The sequence below is a fragment of the Bos grunniens genome, chromosome 24 (genome assembly GCF_055505025.1).
Source record: "Bos grunniens cultivar Pamir isolate PY7600 chromosome 24, Bosgru_T2T1.0, whole genome shotgun sequence".
NCBI classification, from domain to species: domain Eukaryota; kingdom Metazoa; phylum Chordata; class Mammalia; order Artiodactyla; family Bovidae; genus Bos; species Bos grunniens.
This window is the reverse complement of record NC_141188.1, coordinates 1,458,095-1,480,475: the sequence shown is the minus strand read 5'-3', so window position 1 is coordinate 1,480,475 and position 22,381 is coordinate 1,458,095. Positions and strand designations below refer to the sequence as shown.

The window sequence follows — 22,381 nt, the reverse complement described above, 5'->3', positions numbered from 1 at the left end:
CCTAATTCCTATCTGGTAAACATATCTTTGTCCACAATTCTAAAACCACTGTCGAAACACATTCAAAATTATTTAAACCTATTATTAACTGTATCCATTAATTTGTCATAGCTTCTAAAGTAAAATAATTAAAAAGTGCCTAAAGATGGTAACAACAACCCTGTATGCGAGACAGCAAAAGAGACACAGATGTATAGAACAGTTTTTTGGACTCTGTGGGAGAGGGAGGGGGGATGATTTGGGGAAATGGCATTAAAACATGTATAATATCATATAAGAAACGAATCGCCAGTCCGGGTTTGATGCAGGATACAGGAAGCTTGGGGCTGGTGCACTGGGATGACCCAGAGGGATGGTATGGGGAGGGAGGTGGGAGGGGGGTTCAGGATGGGGAACACGTGTATACCCGTGATGGATGCATGTTGATGTATGGCAAAACCAATACAATATTGTAAAGTAAAAAAAAAAAATAATAATAATAAATAAATAAATAAAAAGTGCCTAAAGAATTATCATTAGAAAAATTCAAGTTAAGGCAACAGATTTTCATGACGTATTGAGAGGTCAAGAACAGATAATTCACACAACAAAACCTCTATCACTGCTTGGGAGTCACTGTTCTTAAATTGATGTAAAGATAGTAAGACCAGGATACCATCTTAAGTATTTAAGACAATGTAAATACTGTAAACCCACCAGCCTCAAGGCTGAACCAAAGCACCCATTTTCAAAATCATGTTACCTTCAATATTTACTAAGTGAATTATGAATATTATTATTATAGTCTGCTCTTTAAAGTCTTATTATCAAATAACAGAAAAGATGTAACCATAACTTGGACAATTTAAACTTCTGAAAAGCTATTACTTCCCCAGTTCCAATGTTTCAAAGTTCTTCATAAAAGAATAATATCTGAAAACTAAGATAAGTAACATCCCCCAAACATGAAATCTTCAATCTATCAGAGTCTGAGCCTAAATACATAACTTTTTAATGTACAAGATGCAATTAAAAATAACATGTTAGTTGTTCCTGTTGTTTATCAAACACATTCATTAGACTGATTAAAAGGGCAATACAAGAATAATTTTCTACGATATGCCAAATAATAGATGAAGTCTTACCTCCATTGCTAAAACTACCATCTGTTGGTCATAGTGATTCAGAAGATTGGGCATGAAGGCAGTGTTATAAGGCAAATCCTGGCACACCCTCAAGGTAATAGGCTCAAAGAAAATAAACTGTGCCCACCGGTTTGGCCCACAAACATAGTCAAGGGCCACAGTTAAAAGATGATCCAACCCATAGCCACGCTTTCTCGATTGAATGGGATTCAGATGATCAGGCCTACTCAGTATGTATTTTAGATCTTTGTACACCTACAGGTCTCAGCTTGAAAGTACTTCTTCTCTCTTACTGTTAAGTTCTTCAAACAGAATTACTCTGCACCGTCAGAGGTTTGTTAGCTTGGTCTCACAAAAGGCATTTGTTTTTGGTTTCACAATATGGGAAAATGACATCATCTTGCCTCTTCTTTTCATTTTCTTACATCGGGTACCATGTGGCCAACGTGTCAAGTTGATCAACCACATTCCCAAACAACAGGTTCCATCTTAGGAGAAGAGCTATTTATTCCTTTGACTGAAGTATCTGAAAAATAATTGAAAAAAAATTGGGTGAAATTAGCAATTTCCTCTTAAAATATTGCAAGCTTGATATTAAAACTTTGATTAGCTCAGTAAAGTTGCAGGATACAAAATCAGTATACAAAAATCAGTTGTGCTTCTACAAACTAACAATCAGGTACTAGAAAGAGAAATTTTAACATACTGCCTTTGGGACTTTCCGGTGGTCCAGTGATTAAAACTGCACACATCCACTGATGAGCTCCAGTGTACTCCCTGGTGGAGAACTAAAATTCCAAGTGCCAGGCGTGTGGCTAACAACAACAACAATCACAAACTTTGACTGCCTTACAGAGAAAATACATGGATATTTCAGAAAAAATACGACGGTTTCTCTACCTTCTCATTCTTGCTATAGATATACAAGAGAATCCATAAACAGCATTTAAAGGAAAGCATTATTTCCTCCCTCAGTTGTTTATATAACATCTAGTTTAATTTCCCATCTACAGTGGTAGTTGTTCCTTTGTCACAAGACATAATTGATCCATTTTGAAAAACTTGCATGCTGTTGTCCTAAATTTTATTTAAATATCTGCCACACTTAATAACAAGTTATTTAAATGTTATTATATACGTTTTAATCATTACATGATTCAGCAGATGGTATCTGTGAAAGGTGTAAACTATAAAGAAATCAAAAGATATGGATTGAAGCCTCTTTCCAACTATGTGAATCACTTAACTTCTCTGAGCTCAGAATTTTCCTTTCTAAAAATTGCACCTCCCTATCAAAGATGTATGAGTAAATTATAAAATAATGCACTCTATAAAAGGTAAAGCAACATCAAACTTTAGGTAGTTTTATTACTGAATGACAGCAGATACAAAGACTTACTTCTATCAACCAATACTGAACTGGCAAACAGAAGATTCTAAAAGTACTATCAGGACATTTTCCCAACAATGCTTCATCCTTTTAGATAGTGCAAAAATTCAGTACATAGATGGAGAAAACGTTTGACCAACAAATGCTTCGTTATACAGAGTCAGGCTGCAGAGAAGAGTCAACTCTAGAAAGTTACAGCATGGAATATGAATGATTTCCAGTGAAGAGTTTCTACCAAGTTTCAGAGTTGGATTTGACACTGCCTTTCCTGGGGGCTTCCCTGGTGGCTCAGACAGTAAAGAATCCACCTGCAATGCTAGAGACATGGGTTCGATCCCTGGGTTGGGAAGATTCCCTGGAGGAGGAAATGGCAACCCACTCCAGTGTTCTTGCCTGGAGAATGCCATGGACAGAGGAGCCTGGCAGGCTACAGTCCGTGGGGTCGCAGAGAGTTGGATGCAACTTTCACATTCACTTTTTTTTCTAGGGGCAAAAACATGCATCTCTTTTGGGGCTGGAAGGGTAGGTAGAGTGGAAGGCAGGATTGGTAGGAAAAAAGCGTATTCTAAAACTATCATACTTCCATTTGGTTTTGTAATGATGTTAAGTCTGCTTTTACTTTATTTTTGCTTCACAGATGTCAAATATTTCTGTTTGAAGTACACAACCTCAGCTGGGAAAACATGAGAAAGTCAGGTTCAGAAATTCTCAGAGACCCAGGTTAATAGGACAACTCAAATAGATACTAGGGCCTGTGACAGAGAACTTGAACCGTCTTGGCTAAAGCAGAGAAAGAAACTGTCCTTTGCGCACTACCAATGACAGGGCCCTCTGCATCCCAGGCTTTCATTACTGGGCAGAAAAAACTATTTGGAGAAAGTCAAGCCATGGCTGAATCTTCCCAATTTCTCCCCCAAGCATATGGTCTTTAGAAGAAGAGAAAAGTAAAGTCTACAACCTTAGGAATTAGAGACACCAAAGTTACAAGCAACCTCTGCCCCAAACGTTTCATCTCTCTAATACGGAAATCTCTAAACCAGAAATATTTGTTAAAGCTTCTTGGCCTGCCATTATTTTTTCCTCCTTCAAGCTGGGCCCAGAAATGTGATGTCTGGCTATGGAAAAGAGATATTAAACACAGTCATGTATATTTAAGCTTAATTATCATGCAGCACGGTAACAATTATGCATATCATTAAATGTGTCAAATAAGCCCTGAACGCTTTATTTGGCTACAGTATCAAACATCCATAGAAGTTCCATGTTTGTAGTTTGCTCCTTATGCAGCATGTTCATCTGCTTGCAACTTAAAAAAAATTAAAGGGAACATTGCTCCCTACTGAATATGTGTATAACAATAAGAATTTCAAATTTTTCATTTAGACTATTATTCAAGCTGTATGGGTTCTAAATTGACAGTTCAAAGAAGATGACCACACAAAACCTGAGGAAGAAACAAAGTAATATTGAGTTTTTTAAACTAGATGAGAAACCCCCTTATACTTCTGTCTACTCTATTTTACTTGGTTTTCCCTCAGTTATTCCTTTTGCCTCATTTACAAACAATACTTCTCACAGACTTACAAAAGTGCTTTCCTTTATGTACTTTAACATTCAAATTTCCATATATCCAAACATTTTTGTAAAATTATTGTTAGGCTGGGATAGGATAAAACCTTAATACATTAAGACTGTAGTTTATGATTATTAAGATAAATAAGAAAAAACAGTAGAATGCCATGAGACAAGAAGAAAAATAGGAACAGTAAAAATATTAAGGAATTCATATTTCTTCCAAATTAGAGGTTCCCTAATTTTAATGTGCAGTAGATTCATAGAAACCCCACGGGTCTAAGAAATCCGAACCTCTGGAAAATGAATGATATACACGCATTCTAACGATTATCTCTGTACTGTTACAAGTGATCTATAAGTCATATTTTGAGAAATGCTATCCTAAAATAGAATAACTTAAAACAGTACAGGATATTTGCACATAATTGTGTGCTTAGCAAAAGTAATATATAAAATGAATTTTTTAAAAAGCAGATAAAGAATACTACCTTAATAGAAAAATCGAAAAAGGACATAAATTTACAAATGGCCAACAAACATATGAAAAGATACTCAACTTTACTAATAAAAACATACAAACATTATATTTAACATTTTTGCCAATCTGATGAGCAAAGTAAGAATAACAGAACACAGTATAGGAGAGGGTGCAGAAAAAGGAATATATTCAACATTCCAACACTTGGAAGTACTTTCTTTTGTTTTTTTTTTTTTTTTTTTGGCTGTCCCACACGGCTTGCAGAATCTTAGTTCCCCAAACAAGGACTGAACCCCGGGCCAGAGTAGTGGAGTGTCTAACCACTAGACCACCAGGAAATTCTCCATTTTCAAATACTACTGGAGGAAAAGCAAACTAGTTGGTATTTCAAAAAAAATAGCTATGGACATCAAAAGCCCTTAAAATGTATATAATTTGATTCAGCAGACCTGTTCTACAATTTATGCTAAGAAAGTAAACACAAGTACACATGATGTATAACTGAAATGTTAGTACAAAAACCCAGAGACAATCTGAAAGTCTGCCAATAAGGAATTGGTTAAACTAAGGTACAACCAACATATAATACACTAACTAAAAATGATGAGCAGGATCTGTATACACTGACTTCAAAAGACAGTAACAATACAAAAACTGAAAAATAAAATTTTAAATGGTTTACAAAACAGCATATAGTCTCCCACTTCTGTCAAAAATATACATACACAGAACAGAATAAAATTACCTGAACTGTTTAAAAATACAATATTATAGGGACTTCCCTGGCAATCCAGTGATTAGGACTCCACACTTCTATGTCAGGGAGCTCGCATTTCATCACTGGTCAGGGAATTAAGGTCCCACAAGCTGCAAAGCGTGGTCAAAAAACAAAAACAAAACAAAAAAGTAGTAAAGTATTATAAATGCTGCAATGTTATTTTAAAGTCTGTCGCACGTTATTTATGTATGGGAACATTAAGTGCTAAATCTATGAATGTGTGCTGACAATACTACTACTTGAATCAATGATTTACTGGCTGTTGATTAAATAACAAGCCAAGGGACACAAAAATACCCTACTACAGGTAGCAAGAAAAGCAAAAAAAATGATGATAAATTTAGAATGGGTCAAAAATTGGTTTTGAATACTGAAAAAAATCAGATCACCTCTCAGCTGAACCAAATATTATGCACATTAAAAAAAAAAACTTTTGATATATATTCTAAGTTGCTTTTCAATAACATAATGAAATGAATGCTTCTAATCAGGATCAAGTGAGTATGCATAGCAACAGTCCTTTTTCCTAAGAGAACCATCCTTGAAGAAGCTGTAAGTTTCAGAGAGGACACAGAAGACTGAGGAAACCAGGAAATACTGACCAAATACAGCAACTGATCACATAAAGGTTAAAAGATTTTTTCCATTCTTTTTGATATTATATCTTTTACTATAGCAATCTGCAGAATCTCAGTTGAATAAAGGGAATTGGTGGATTAACTGGAGGGAACAGTCTCAGGCATCAAGGACCAGTAAAAAGTGAGGGGTCTGGCAACAGTTTTTCACGCCCTAACCCTGAGCGAAGACATTCACTTCTTTACAGAGCAATATATGTGGAAAACTAATTTCCAATTAAGTGACCTGATGACTATTTCATCAGAAAACAAAAAGAACTAGATACATTTAACCCTACATTTTAAATTTTATCAATGTGTAACATCAGAAATCTGATATTCCCCAATTTACCAGTTCTCTTTTGATGATAAAAAGTTCAGTTCAGTCACTCAGTCATGTCCGACTCTTTGCGACCCCGTAAATCACAGCAAGCCAGGACTCCCTGTCCATCACCAACTCCAAGAGTTTACCCAAACTCATATCCATTGAGTTGGTGATGCCATCCAGCCACCTCATCCTCTGTCATCCCCTTCTCTTCCTGACCCCAATCCCTCCCAGAATCAGGGTCTTTTCCAGAGTCAATTCTTCGCATGAGGTAGCCAAAGTATTGGAGTTTCAGCTTCAACATCAGTCTTTTCAATGAACACCCAGGACTGACCTCCTTTAGGATGGACTGGTTGGATCTCCTTGCAGTCCAAGGGACTCTGAAGAGTCTTCTCCAACACCACAGTTCAAAAGCATCAATTCTTCAGTGCTCAGCTTTCTTCACAGCCCAACTCTCACATCCATACATGACCACAGGAAAAACCATAGCCTTGAATAGACGGACCTTCGTTGGCAAAGTAATATCTCTGGTTTTTAATATAGTATCTAGGTTGGTCATAAATTTTTTTCCAAGGAGTAAGCGTCTTTTCATTCCATGGCTAAAATCACCATCTGCAGTGATTCTGGAGCCCCCAAAATAAAGTCTGATACTGTTTCCCCATCTATTTCCCATGAAGTGATGGGACCAGATGCCATGATCTTCGTTTTCTGCATGTTGAGCTTTAAGCCAACTTTTTCACTCTCCTCTTGCACGTTCATCAAGAGGCTCTTTAATTCTTCTTCACTTTCTGCTATAAAGGTGGTGTCATCTGCATATCTGAGGTTATTGATATTTCTCCTGGCAATCTTAATTTCAGCTTGTGCTTCCTCCAGCCCAGCGTTTCTCATGATGTACTCTGCATATAAATTAAATAAGCAGGGTGACAATACACAGCTTTGACGTATTCCTTTTCCTATTTGGAACCAGTCTGTTGTTCCATGTCCAGTTCTGTTTAATTTTTATCAATGTGTAACATCAGGAATCTGATATTCCCCAATTTACCAGTTCCCTTTTCATGTTAAAAAGTAAAAGCCCTGAAAATAAGTTGAGTATTTGTCCTGAAGAGCAGCAATAAAGGGCATGCAATCTTGGAAGACTGTCTTCATAGGCTGGCTACAAAGCCAGACCCAAAGAACTCAGGTGGGAAAAGCAAGAGATGGCAACTGTGAAGAGGAAAGAAAGCCGGCAGAATCCCAGAAGAGACAATGACAAAAGTGGGCCCTGGGGGCTTGTCAGCAAGGCCCTGCAACAAAAGATACTAGCAATTCTATTCCAATTCACACTTTCTGTACAGAAAGTGATTCCTTTCATCTTTCTCAGCTTAGATTTACTTATCTGGACACACTATACATATACATAGCATTTTGCGTTTCCAATTCACAAATTAAAGGTTGCCTCAAACACACTGGCTACAATGGGAACTGGAGGATATTCTTTTGTCTTCTTTCAGAGTTTTCCAAGACTGCATTATAAGGATTAGCACTCACTACCTCTAAAGCTTCTTCTCTCAAGGAAATCATCATCTTGTAAGAGAGCAAAGTACACACTGAGAGCATATCACTGCTCGAAGTGCTAGATTCCTTTTCCTAAAACTCATGTGGGTTTTGGCCTTTTGTTTTCCATATCTTGTTTAAAAAATAAATTCATTCTCAGGATACTGTTTTCTGGTTGCTAAAGCATCAGTTCAGTTCAGTCGCTAAGTCGTGTCCGACTCTTTGCGACCCCATGAATCGCAGCACGCCAGGCCTCCCTGTCCATCACCAACTCCCGGAGTTCACCCAGACTCACGTCCATCAAGTCAGTGATGCCATCCAGCCATCTCATCCTCTGTCATCCCCTTCTCCTCCTGCCCCCAATCCCTCACAGCATCAGAGTCTTTTCCAATGATTTAATTCTTCACATGAGGTGGCCAAAGTACTGGAATTTCAGCTTTAGCATCATTCCTTCCAAAGAAATCCCAGGGCTGATCTCTGCTCCATATTTAGTTCATCGGAGAAGGCAATGGCAACCCACTCCAGTACTCTTGCCTGGAAAATCCCATGGGCGGAGGAGCCTGGTAGGCTGCCGTCTATGGGGTCGCACAGAGTTGGAAATGACTGAAGCGATTTAGCAGCAGCATATTTAATTCATAGGGCCTAGATTCTTACAAATCTCTAGGTATCACTTTGCTACATTATCTCATTTTTAAAGTCCGTCTAGTCATCTACTGATTACAAAAGATAATCTAATCTTCCAGTGTGCTGAGTGATGGGGCTTAAAAAAATACAGGAAAAACAAATAAAGTTCAAAACTAAAATGAATAGTAGGCATCAAAATCCAGTCCATCTTACAACTTATATATACTTTTAATTCTAGAAACAGCAGAAGCAGAAGATCTTTTAAAACTAAAACCGGAAAGTTAAAAGATGGCCAGAAGTGAAGTGGAGTCTCTCAGTCGTTTCCGACTCTTTGTGACCCCATGGACTGTAGCCTACCAGGCCTCTCTGTCCATGGGATTTTCCAGGCAATAGTACTGGAGTGGGTTGCCATTTCTTTCTCCAGGGGATCTTCCCAACCCAGGGAGTGAACCCAGGTCTCCCACATTGTAGGCAGACACTTAACCATCTGAGCCACCAGGAAGTCCTAAAAGATGGCCAGAGTCTGGACTTTAAAAAAAAAAACAAAAACAAACCTGGTTGAAATTCCAGCCTCGTTTCCCTGTTCCATTAAAATGTGTTCAGGAAATGCTCTAATAACAAGCTCCTGATTTTTTTTCCCCTTTAGCATGGTTGCATGTTTTAACTATAAAATTAGTTTAATGAGATAAACTTTGAGGACCAGGATTTTTTTTTTTTTAGGCCTACTAGCCTAGTTTTTTGGAGAAGGCAATGGCACCCCACTCCAGTACCCTTGCCTGGAAGATCCCGTGGATGGAGGAACCTAGTAGGCTGCAGTCCATGGGGTTGCACAGAGTCAGACATGACTGAAGTGACTTAGCAGGAGCAGCAGCAGCCTAGTTGTTTTTTTCTTAAACTTCATTCACAGCGCATTCCTTGGATCCCCCAAAACTGTTGCTAGTTCTCAGCATAACAAATTGTAACTCAAAGACAGATTCGTCATTTCTGATGCAACAGTCAGTTAAAATTAATTTCTACTCAAAGAGGAGCTGGTACTCTTCAAACATTCATTCCTAACCTTCTGGAAATGCCACTATTAAAAACCTTCACTTCTTTCCTTAAGACGCTGCGACGCTTCTCCCAAATCTATACTGAACAATTCCTCTCATACATATTTCAAAGTTTTGCTTTTCATTTGCACTACTGCTCTTTTTGTGGGCAGCTGCAGCTTTAAATGTCTCTAATTCTAGAGATTTAGAGGTTAAAAAACGCTTCAGGCCAACACTGCTCTTCCCTGTGAAAGAAAGTAAAGATGCAGTAAGAACTGTTTCCTAGCACATGTCTCCTGAAGAAAATAAAAGTCAACAGCAGTCTACCATCAACAAACTAACATGCTCAGAATAAGTTTTCAGTATGAAATCTCACAGTTTTACTAACACTTACGAAATTTAAGTCGGGGAGAGAGATGTTTTGCCTGTCAAGTGGGCAACAGAGGACTTACAGTGAGTTTAAAACCCCCTCTCTTTGCCCAGTGATGACACGCTCACAACACTGTGCTATACAAACAAAGAACGTGCACTTTACTATGTAGCTTCCCCGGAGAAGGCAATGGCACCCCACTCCAGTACTCTTGCCTGGAGAATCCCATGGACTGAGGAGCCTGGTGCACTGCAGTCCATGAGATGGCCAAGAGTCGGACACGACTGAGCGACTTCACTTTCACTTTTCACTTTTACGCATTGGAGAAGGAAATGGCAACCCACTCCAGTGTTCTTTCCTGGAGAATCCCAGGAATGCGGTAGCCTTGTGGGCTGCTGTCTATGGGGTCGCATAGAGTCGGACACGACTGAAGCGACTTGGTGGCAGCAGCAACAAGTCTCCCTACTTCAAATATCTCAATCGTGGCTGGGATCTCTCTAGAAAAATCCACCTGAATGTTCAAAGCACAAAATAAAGGTCAGAGGAATACAGTACCTAAGATGAAAAAAGGGATCAAAGAACCTAAAGTCCTTTCTTCCTCTATTAATCGGGCACTGGTAGATTTAGGAGAGATGTAGAGGCAGGGAATATTAGTGGAAGAGAAAAAGAAAAAACAGAGGAGGAGGAAAGAGAAGGTAAGACGATAGGCTTTACTAATTGTTGAGGTCCTTTAACGGACCAGACCCTGGTGGTCCAGAGTCAACGATAAGAAAGTAAAGGAGAGAAAGAGGCTGATATTCCTTGGTTTACGCAGAAAGCCAAGAAAGCCCCTGGCACGGGGCTCGCTCAGTTCACGGAGGCCTCAGGCTCCCTCTCGATGCGGTGAAGGCACACAGCGCCTTCTCAAGAGGGTCTTAGAAGCCTGGGCAGAAAAGTGAATTCAGAGGGCTTCTGTGCTCCAAAGAAATAGCCTGATAGAGAAAAAGAAAGACACGGGGATCAGAGCTCTGATGGAGCAAAGGTGTTTTAATTAACATGGTGTGGGCATATAGACTGTCTTACAAGGTAGTTATTCTCAGCAAAGATAAAGATTAAAATTCCAGACTTATAAAACATAGGCGATCCATATTAAAGAGAGAGAGAGAGTTGTAAACAATCACTTTTACTGTATGGTTCACAAGAAGGAGAGGGTACATATCTCCGTATAGAAAATCTAATGAAGGAAATGCCTGGATTCCTCAGCCCCCGGGAGACGCTTGAGTATTTAGGAATTAATAAGGAACAGAGAATTTCTGACAGATCCAAAACAGCACACAGGAAGCCTCCTGTTAAATGCTTCCTGAAAACTAATTACCTTATTTTCCTGACAGTTTCAAAGCATTTGTGGGGAGGGGAGTAGAGGAGGAACCTCTTATTTCACTAAATAAAAGGCAACACTGTAAGAAGAACTGCATCTCAATTATCTTTTATTTTCAGCTACATCCTTGCAAGCCTGCCCACTTAAACTTTTACATCACTTTCCTATCTTATTACCTCTATGTTGTGGTTTGGTACTTCAAACAAACACTTTTTGTTTTTCCTTCTTCTTATGGAGGAAAAAGATGGTATTGATTTGCTTAAAAGTACGGATGGGTTAAAAAAAAAAAAGGACGGAGGGAAATCATTATCTTGAGGAGTTAATGGTTCTTAATAACAGAACTATGGATTTATCCATCCCTTTGACTGTTAGCATGCCACCAAAGGCTTCAGAAGGCTCAAGAGGGAGGTTAACATCCCCCTTGTCAAGTGTTTGTTTCCTTGCTCCTGCGGTATTGGCTTTGCCAAGTAACCCAATTCCCGTATATAAACATTACAGGTCTCTCCAAACTACTTCTATAAAATAAGATATTGTTTGACCAATCTTATAGAGCAGTCATTTATTTCTATAGCTGCTGGTCTGCTCTGCTGCTCTGTCTGCCTACATTCAGAAGGGAACAAAAATTCAAAATTTCATTTATTCTGGGCCCAAAACCAGACCTTTTGTCCTTCCTAGATATTTTGCAACTTCGAGTTGACTCCTCTGCCTAAATTAGTGGCATATGTTTTTGTTAAGAAAAAAGAAGAAAGAAAGAAAAAAACACCCCTTATTCTCTTATTAAGGAAGGCAACTAATTCTGAAAAAGGCCTCTAGGAAGATGTTAAAATGTCTTGAAATGTTTAACAGAACCTTATTTCAGAGGCTATGGATGAACCTCCCCGAGGTACCCCAGGGCAAACACACGGAGCGTCCAAGGGGGCAGAGGGGAAAGCCTCGAGGAGGAATATGCAGACTTTGCAAAACTGACGGGAGGGAGGAGAGGGGACAACTTTCAGGACTAGAAACAGGAAGCAGTCCAGATGCTGCGATGCCGCCTGCACCCCCGCACCCAGCCCTCGGTGCATCGTCCTCCCCGCCAGCAGCTGCATGCTCCACCCACAGCCCCCAGTGGCCCGGGAGTGCCACACGCCCCTGCGGCGCCAACCGAGCCCCAGGGCTGGGCCGAGGGCAGCGTGCAGGGAGCGTGGGCCACACTCGACCCGGTTGCTCGGCGCAGATTCGGGACCGAGAGGGTTCATCCAGTCCGTGCACACAGTCCGCCCAGCCCCAAACCCGGGCTCCCCTGCCGGCCCGCCACCCACCCCGAGAGAGCCCGGAGACACCCCTCCACAGCACAGCGCCCAAGGCTTTTGTTTTGTCAGAGACGAGAATAACGATCCTTGAGGAGGAGGTGCCGCAGCTGCTCGTGGCTCTTTAGCACAGGCTTAGACCGAGGAGCGGGCAGCCGCGGCGGCACCTCCTAAGTCCCCACTCCCAAGTCCTTTTCCCGCTGAGCAGGACGGGAAGGGGCCTGCACGACCCGGGGCTCACCTCACACCTCAGGGCTGGGCTCCCGGGGGGCTGCGACGCCGGCCGGGGGCGGCCAAAGGTCCCTCAGGTAAACGGAGCCAGCGAGGACCACTAGCGTGCGCCTCCAAGCAACCGAGAGCTTTCGCGATGGCCGCGGCACATGCGCACGCACGTACTGCGCAGGCGCACTGCGCACGCTCGCCTGAGCGCTCCTATTTTGAGCCCAGCTTCTGGATACCCGTCTGCAGGTTTCGTTGCACTTTACCTCGCGCCGAGGCTGATGCCTGGCCCTGTCCTGCTCCAACGGAGTCGTTCTGTGCTCTGGAAGCTTTTCTTAAATGCCCTCAGTCCCCTTTGCAAAGCTCTCCCTCCCTTCCCTGCTGAGACAGTGCAGCGACTCTCATCACTCAAGCCTGGAACGCTATTATTGAGAGACCACCAAAACCTGTTTGAGAACCAGCGTGCCCCCTGGGAACCCGGGGATTGGAATTGATTAAGAGGTGGGTGCTGAGAGTGGTACTGGGTGCAGATAGAAGTAGTCAGCTTTCATATTGCAGAGCTCCAGGCTGAAGCAGCAGAGCAGATACCCTCTTTACTGACACCCACTTTAGTCAGCAGGTGGGGCTTGAGGTTATTGGTGGCATTCCCCATCTTCTGTTCTTTGGGAAATGTTTCTTCTCTCTTTTTCTTCGTAAGTGATTTTATTTTTTTCTCCATAAGCTATTCTAGAACTTAAAGATTCCTTAGAAATCATCTAAACCTAAGCTGTCATTATTCAGACCCAGAAAAGAACGGTCCAGAAAGGTTAAAAAGACTTAGCCAAAGCCAGGCAGCGTTTTAAGGGCTGAGTCTGGATTCACTCATTCCAAGCCAAAGCTGTTACCTTTGCCTCTATCATTTTACCTACCTTCCTTTCTCTTCCTTTCCCTCCCTTTTCAACCTAGACTTCACAGGCATCATTTTGTTCTATGGTAGCACACAGGACTTAAAGAAATACTTTGATCTTGTAGCATAGTATGACTGTACTTAACGTTCTTCAATTGTACACTTGGTTAAAATGGTGTATTTTAGTATAATCTTCTGTCTGAATCTTTGCCACCCCATGTTAGGAGACTGACCAAAAACAGCTATATAATCTGTGGTTTGTCCAAACCCTTGGGACACATCTCTGTGGCATCTTTAATTATAGGCAACTATTTTATACAAAGAAAAGTGGAAGTGTTAGTCCCTCAGTCGTGTCCGACTCTTTGTGACCCAATGGACTGTAGCCCACCAGGTTCCTCTGTCCATGGACTTCTCCAGGCAAGAATACTGGAGTGGGTTGCCATTCCCTTCTCCAGGGGATCTTCCTGACCCAGGGATGGAACCCAGGTCTCCTGCATTGCAGCCAGATTCTTTACTGTTTGAGCCACCAGTGAAACAATCTGTTTTAACGATGCTCCCTAAATGATAATAAATACTGAGCTTAGACAGTCATAAATATCGTTTGATTTCAGAAGATGAGCTATGCGAATTGCACCATAAAAGGGATCTGAAATGACATTTTCAATGTCGTTAATAAATACTAATGCAGTAATACTTTTTTTTTTTTTTTAAAATAACATTGATCCATAGGCTGATTCTTATCAAGTCATTGTGTCTTGTGGAGCCAACACTGCCTCTACTGAAGGTGAGTGAGTGAAGCAGCTAAGAGCATTTATGAAAAGCAGTATAGACCTGCTTCGGGTACTTCTAGATCCCTTGTACCTTCAGATCCTCTAGAGATGTGCTGCTCTCACATTTTTATGCAATTTACACATGGTCTTGTGAAAACTGTCAGGCATAGAACATATCTTGGCTCCTAGTGGGAGGTGGGAATGATGTAGAAATTATCGTTGAATGTATCAACATGATACAGAAATAGACCACTCAGAAATAGACCACTGAGTGAAAGAAGCGAACTACAAAGTATGTAAATTATGATAGCTCTTTAAAACAGTCACACTGTTTACAAGGCCAAACATGTATATATAATAAGCATAAAAAGTAGACAAGTAGGCAGCACACTAAATTTTATGACAGTGGATGCCTCTAGGCAGGCAGGGTGGGAAATGAGATCTGGGCAGCATGTAAAAGAGGCTTCAACTCTTAATCACACACATGAAGCAAAAGGTTAACATTTTTAAAAATCTCTGCAGGGAGAAAAGGGTGTTTCTTAGGCAAGTCTGTAAACTTTTCTTTATGGTTGAAATGTTCCCTTTAAAAATAATGTTGAGGGGCTTCCCTGGTGGTCCAGTAACTAAGATTCCACCCTTCCAATGCAGAGGACCTAGGTTAAATCCCTGGTCTGGGAACTAGTGCAAGACAGGGAAGCCTGGAGTGCAGCAGTTGATGGGGTTTCAGAGTCACACACGACTTAGCGACTGAAGAACAACTGGGAACTAGATCCCACAAACTGCAACTAAAGATCCAAGATCTTGTGTGCTGCAACTAAGATCCAGTGCAGCCAAATAAATATTTTTAAAAGGAATTTTAAAAAATTTTAAATGAAAGTAATGTTAAATTTTCGAGGACATTGAGCCAATGTGCTCACCGTGAACACAATGTGAAGGGCTGAACAAGGAGAGGTCCAGAGGATGCTAGTTGAGAGGATCAATGAAAGGGACTTTATTTTCAGGGATAAAAACATTCAGATCTAACAGGGATAAAGTGTCGGGCTCTCTTTAATCCCATATTTCTTTCATTCAATGTTATAACCACCAATAGAAAGTCTTTAGGGCTTCCCTGGTAGCTCAGGAACTTCACCGAGACCCAACACTCTCCCAGGGAGTTGTTAAAACTGGTCTCTTTCTGGATGAACCCATTTTGAAACCATCCATGTTAACCGGTAATACATGGTAACTTAGTATTGCATCTACTTACCTCCCCCAGGCCTCCACCCCTGCAAAAGTCTTTGTTTATTCATTTTACGTACAACCTGATCATAAAACATACAACCATACTTAAAACCACTGGGATGGAATTCAGACAACATAAGTTTCGATTTGGCCACTTACTGATCCTTTGTCAACTCTAAAGAAAGCAGCAACCTCTATGAGCTTTACTTTTCATTTTCTTTTTAAACGGGAGATATACGAATGCTGCCTATTTCAAAACAATGAAACAATATAAACATAGGGTTTACATTTATTTACCTTGGAAGAGAGTACATTGTTATGTATTTTAGAGAACGTGCGATAATGAGAAAAGTCTTCTTTTTTGAATTTGGTTAGCTGCTGCCCATAAGAACTGTTTTACACTTCCCAGATGTCCCTTCTGAAATGTTGTTTTTCTCTAGCATTAGTTTATAGTTCTATACCAGTAGTTATTTCTACATTGTACTTTCAAATCCTCATTAGATTTCTTTTTTTTTTTTATTCTTGCATTCTCACTCTGCCTCTCATTACATGGTAGATGCTTCATAAATTTCATTAATGAAATTAGACCAGATCAGAAAATTTCCCAAATTTGGAGTTATCCTTATTCAGGCATGCCATCTGCTGGTTCCCTGGTGTATCTGTTAGTCGGCCTGAATTCCTTAATCCAATAAATTACAATTCATGTTGAAGCATTGCTGAGTTTGTGTGTTGGGCAATTTTCCCACGTTCTTTCCCTTCCTGTGTGCAGGTGCTATTCTTTCATTGAACCTCTCCAGAATTGTTTTTCCTGCAACCTTCTTTTACCTGTTGGCCACTCTAAAAACCCGGAGAAACGGAGTTTACGTTTCAGAACCCCGGAGTGACCTGAACGGTGTAACTGGGCGTGCTCAGTAGGTTGGCCTGATTTGGACAATACTTACAGCTTGAATGGGGGCATTTAATGCTGATTGTTTCAGGATTGGCTGTATATTCGTCCTAGCACTCTATTGAGAGATGGCAGCCTTTCCCACCCTCTGGGCCCTCCCACTTTTCCATTCTGTCCCTGTGCCCAAATTTGGAGCCAGCCCGCCAGGATCTCCCAGCCAATCAAGAGACCACACATTGTTGCCTAAGAGACCCCGGATGCCAGGGAAAAGATTTATAGGTAGTGATTGGCCTACTGGAAGGGGTGGGGGCTAGACGGAGTCACAGAAACAGGAGCTATGGCAACACCAGCGCTAGAGGCTTGAGGAGAAAGACTTGAAGAGAAAGACTTAAAGAGGTGAGAGCAGTGATCACTGCATGAAAAAGATGGAGACTCTTTGGAGAGCTCTTCTCTCAGGTCCTCCTGGGCTTCTCATGAGCCTTGGTAGTGACCCCGGGAATTACATTTTGCTCTGTATTAGCAGTTAAATGACCAGGTGCATCATCATATATGAAATTAACAACCAACAAATAATTACTTTTATGCTTATCAAAGCACTAGGTCTTTGCATTGTCTTATAGTTTCTCTTTGTTTCCACCTAGTTGAATATAAGATGAAGTCATATTTAAATCTAGATCAGATCACATCAGATTAGTCGCTCAGTTGTGTGCGATTCTTTGCGACCCCATGAATCTCAGCACGCCAGGCCTCCCTGTCCATCATCAACTCCCAGAGTTCACTGAGACTCACATCCATCGAGTCAGTGATGCCATTCAGCCATCTCATCCTCTGTCGTCCCCTTCTCCTCTTGCCCCCAATCCCTCCCAGCATCAGAGTCCTTTCCAATGAGTCAACTCTTCGCATGAGGTGGCCAAGGTACTGGACTTTCAGCTTTAGCATCATTCCTTCCAAAGAAATCCCAGGGCTGATCTCCTTCAGAATGGACTGGTTGGATCTCCTTGCAGTCCAAGGGACTCTCAAGAGTCTTCTCCAACACCACAGTTCAAAAGCATCAATTCTTCGGTGCTCAGCCTTCTTCACAGTCCAACTCTCACATCCGTACCCTATTTCCTGATCATTTCCTGGTAATCTCTATTTCCTTCTCTGATGATACTGCAGCGTACAATGAGTGAGCTGTGTGTTAGTGGAGAAACTCAACCGTGTTCTGCTCTGTAAACACCAAATAAAAACCCGATTATCCTGAGTCTAACCCCAGTGCTCGGTTCCTAATGTTGAGTTGTACTTTCTTTGCCACTAGCTTTAATCCTTAAACCACTCACCTCCACTGTTGTGTTCATTCATTCCGCTGATTGAGACAAGGTTTTATTGAGCACCTACTGTGCACTACTGAGTTTAGGATTCAGGTGAGCACATTCAGAAAACCACATTAGCAGAGAAGCACCAGTTTTGTACCACATTCTCTGATCTGAAGTTCAGTGTGTCTGTACAGATAGTGCATGAAGGGAGAGGAAGGAGGATGAACCAAAAAGGTAAATTCATGGTGTACCTAGGCTAGCATGCTAAGGATTCTGTAGCCATTATCGAGTCTCTGAAGGTTTTTGAGCTGAAAAATGACTAACAGACCTTTTAAAAAATACTTCCCTGAATAGAGTAGTGGTTAGCCAAAGTTGGGGAGGAGGGAAGTGTGGAGATATTGATCAAAGGGTACAAACCTTCAGTTATAAAAGGAATAAGTTCTAGAGACCTTAAGTACAGCATGGTGACTATGTGGTGATGGTGGTGGTAGTTTAGTCGCTAAGTTGTGTCCCACTTTTGCAACCCCATGGACTGTAGCCCACCAGGTTCCTCTGTCCATGGGATTCTCCAGGCAAGAATACTGGAGTGGGTTGCCATTTACTTCTTCAGGGGATCTTCCTGCCCAGGGATCATGGTGACTATTGTTAATAATAATATATTATATACTTGAAATTTGCTAGAAGAGTAGATCTCAAGGGTAATCACACACACAGAAGCACACACATGCACACACATGCACACATGCACACACACACAGTGACTATGGGAGGTGATGGATATGTTACATAGTTTGATTGTGGTAAGCATCCCACAATGTGTACATATACTAAAACATCACCTTAAATATATACATTTTTTTTGTTAAAAAAACCCTCTTTTAGTAGACCGTAATCTCCATTATAGTCAAGACTTGTCTTTATACCTGTAATGCAGACCTAATAAGTCTTTAGTGAAGTTGTGCAATGGTGACAGTGTGAAGAATGGCTTTGAAGATGGGATTGGAGGTGTGTTACCACTGGAACTTTTCCAGAGGACCTATCCTTGCCTTTAAGCATGACACTAGAAGCACACACTGGGGGCAAGGGCCAGAAGCCCTTTTTCTTCCCCTTTATCCAAAGAAAAATTAAAGGGGAACATGCAAGGACAGCCATTAAGGGGGAAAGAGGTCATGAAAAAACAACAGCAAGGTTTGTATGTAGAAGGAGGGAAGACAACTTGCTTTGTCTTATAATTTTTTTGTATGTTGTATGAAAGCATCTGAGTGGTCTATACTGTGAACCAGTGTGGACATGCAGATATGCACACTGCCCATCTTCTAGAGTGGACAGAGGAAAAAACTGTAAAAGGATAATGACAAAAACCAGGGCAGGATACCTCCATTTGCCTGCTTCAGGAAGACTATTACCAAGAGGGCTCTTTTGCTCAGCCAGGCCCATCTCCTGAAAACCAAACTTTATTCAAATTGATTTGAAAAAAAGAGCCTAATTCAAATGATTTGTAGCTCTGAAGAACCAGGAAGGAAAAAACAAAAACAAACAAACAAAAAAACATGCAAAACCTTAGGGAGGACCTGGAAAAGCTGCTTTGTCTTAATCAGAAATCGTGCTTAGAATCAGTCAGATTGTTTTCTACTTAAACTGGGAAAAGAGAGTTTCTGAGCTTACAACAGAAGTTTTTAACCTGGTATAAGCAAAATATAATGTTAATATGCGGAGAAGGCAATGGCACCCCACTCCAGTACTTTGCCTGGAAAATCCCATGGATGGAGGAGCTTGGTAGGCTTCAGTCCATGGGGTCACTAAGAGTCGGACACGACTGAGCGACTTCCCTTTCACTTTTCACTTTTATGCATTGGAGAAGGAAATGGCAACCCATTCCAGTGTTCTTGCCTGGAGAATCCCAGGGACGGGGGAGCCTGGTGGCTGCCGTCTGTGGGATCACACAGAGTCAGACACGACTGAAGTGACTTAGCAGCAGCAGCAGCAATGTTAATATGAATTTTTCTAGGGAGAAGATTCATAGTTTTCATCATACCCTCAAAGAGTTTTATAGCCCTGAAAAAAATAAAATAAAAGATTGAAAACAATTGGTTTAAGGAATTCCCTGGCAGTCCAGAGCTTAGGACTCTGTATGTTCATTGCCGAGGGCCAGGGTCAATCCCTGGTTGGGGACTAAGATTCTGCAAGCCGAGTGGCTTAGCCTAAACAGATAAATAAAAATTAAAACACACACACACAACTTCAATCAATTTAAATAGAAGAAATGTCAAACATGAATAAATAGCAATAAAAAAGGAAATATGTGATTTTTAACTGAGCAGATCTAGACTCAGTGACCATGCTTTATATATTTGCCTGCTCATGTGTATTTTTATAGCAGCCAATTAATAATACTGTAATGAAATAATTTCTTACGTCTTTGCAACTTAGCTGTTAGGAGCTAAGAATGTGAGGGCTCATCTGAACCTCCTTTATTTCCCCTTATTCCAGTGGAGTGGTATCAGCAGGCAACTGCAGGAAGACATTATCTATGGTTTAAAACCCTGAGGTTTTAAAACTATTGGCTTTCTCTGCAGCTCTAATTTAAACCTGAGAGGGAATATTACATGTCAAGTGAGAGTAACAAAATTTCAGATCTAGCATTTGGGGGAATCCTCTGTAAGTCCAAAACTAATGGTTAATTAAAAAAATATATATTTGTTTTTATTTATTTGGCTGTGCCAGGTCTTAATTGTGGCATGTGGATCAAAATATTGTCTGGGTGAATTCCCTGGTGGTCCAGGGGACCTGGGTTCTATCCCTGGTCAGGGAACTACATCCCACATGCCCTAACAAAGACCTGGCTCAGCCAGATAAATAAATAAAAATAAATCTTTTTTAAAAATTGTCTTATATTTGTTGCTATAATTTTTGGAGCCCTGGGTCAGGCAGGCAAATCCTGTGCAGGCTCCAACTCAGCACCACTGCTTTGGATCTGAAACATACCTTCAGAGAGGAAGAAGGCACAAACAAACAGAAACACTGAAGCTATATACTGAAAATGCCATCCATCTGCTTTAAATATTTTTTACCTTAAAATATTTTGTTGTGCCCCCTTCAAGGACAGGCTTTGAAGAACTCTGGAAATAACAGGAAGTTCTAAGAAAGTCTGTGGTGATGCTATTTTTTTTTTTAACATTTTATTTTGTGTTGGAGTATAACCAATTAACAGTGTTGTGGTAGTTTCACATGAACAATGAAGGGTCTCACCCATACATATACATGTATCCATTCTCCCCCAGCCAGGCTGCCATTGAGCACAGTTCCTTGTGCTATATCATGGGTCCCTGTTGGTTATCCATTTTAAGTATAGCAGTGTGTACCTGTCCCAGTCAATCCTAAAGGAGATCAGTTCTGAATATTCATTGGAAGGACTGATGCTGAAGCTGAAGCTCCAATTCTTTGGCCACTCGATGTGAAGAGCCCACACATTAGAAAAGACCCTGATGCTGGGAAAGATTGAAGGCAGGAGGAGAAGGGGATGCCAGAGGACGAGATGGTTAGATGGCATAACTGACTCAATGGACATGAGTTTGAGTAACCTCCGGGAGATGGGAAAGGACAGGGAAGGCTGGCATGCTGCAGTCCATAGGGTTAGTCGGACATGACTGAGTGAGTACTTGCAAAAAGTTTCAAAGCTAGTAAGTTTTAGAGCCAGGATCCAAACTGTGTAATGTAAAAAGTTTTGGTTGCAAACAACAGAAATAGATTCTAGCTAATGTGTGTGTGCTGTGTGCTTAGTCGCTCAGTTGTTTCCATGGCTCCTCCGTCCATGGGGATTCTCCAGCCAAGAATGCTGGAGTGGGTTACCATGCCCTCCTCCAAGGACTCTTCCCAACCCAGGGATCGAATCCAGGTCTCCCGCACTGCACGCAGATTCCTTACCATCTGAGCCACCAGGGATTCCCCTACAAGAAGGGTCTTCTAGCTAATGTAGGTGAAATTTATTGAAGGCTATCAGGTGGCTCAGATAAATGGATAAGAAAGGACATGCATGCATGCTAAGTTGCTTCAGTTGTGTCTGATTCTTTGTGACCCTGTGGACCATAGCCCACCAGGGTCCTCTGTCCAAGGGATTCTCCAGGCAAGAATACTGGAGTGTGCTGCCATGGCCTCCTCCAGCGGATCTTCCTGGCCCAGGGATCAAACCTGCATCTCTTATGTCTCCAGAATTGGCAGGCAGATTCTTTACCACTAGCACCACCAAGGAAGCCCCTCCAAGAAGAGTCTAAGAACAGCTTAACAGTCTACTCAGAGCATCTATGGTACTTTGAATGATCACCTTGGCTGTAAAGCAAGGATAAGCCAGCATCAGTTACCTGGCCTAGCTTAGTCTTATGACTGGGCAAGGGGAGGCCACCTTGATTAACCAACCCAGCAGACCCTAAACACTGAGGGAAAAGTAATCCCTCATGGAAATTAGAGTGCTTTAATCCAATGAAGACATACACAGGGACTTCCCTGGCTGTCCAATGGTTAGAATTGGATCATAAAGAAGGTTGAGCATTGAAGAATCGATGCTTTTTAATTGTGGTACTGGAGAAGACCTTTGAGACTCCCTTGGACAGCAAGGAGATCAA

The 22,381-nt window shown here is 41.2% G+C and overlaps 1 long non-coding RNA gene across 1 annotated transcript in view; it reads right to left on the bottom strand.

Moving 5' to 3' along the window:
• Positions 1 to 12,897, bottom strand: part of LOC147345784 (uncharacterized) — a 40,326-nt gene extending 27,429 nt beyond the window's left edge. The window contains exon 1 of the long non-coding RNA XR_015153625.1: positions 12,727 to 12,897. This is a non-coding gene — a long non-coding RNA (uncharacterized LOC147345784). The remainder of the gene's footprint in view (positions 1 to 12,726) is intronic.
• Between the last annotated feature and the right edge of the window lie 9,484 nt (positions 12,898 to 22,381).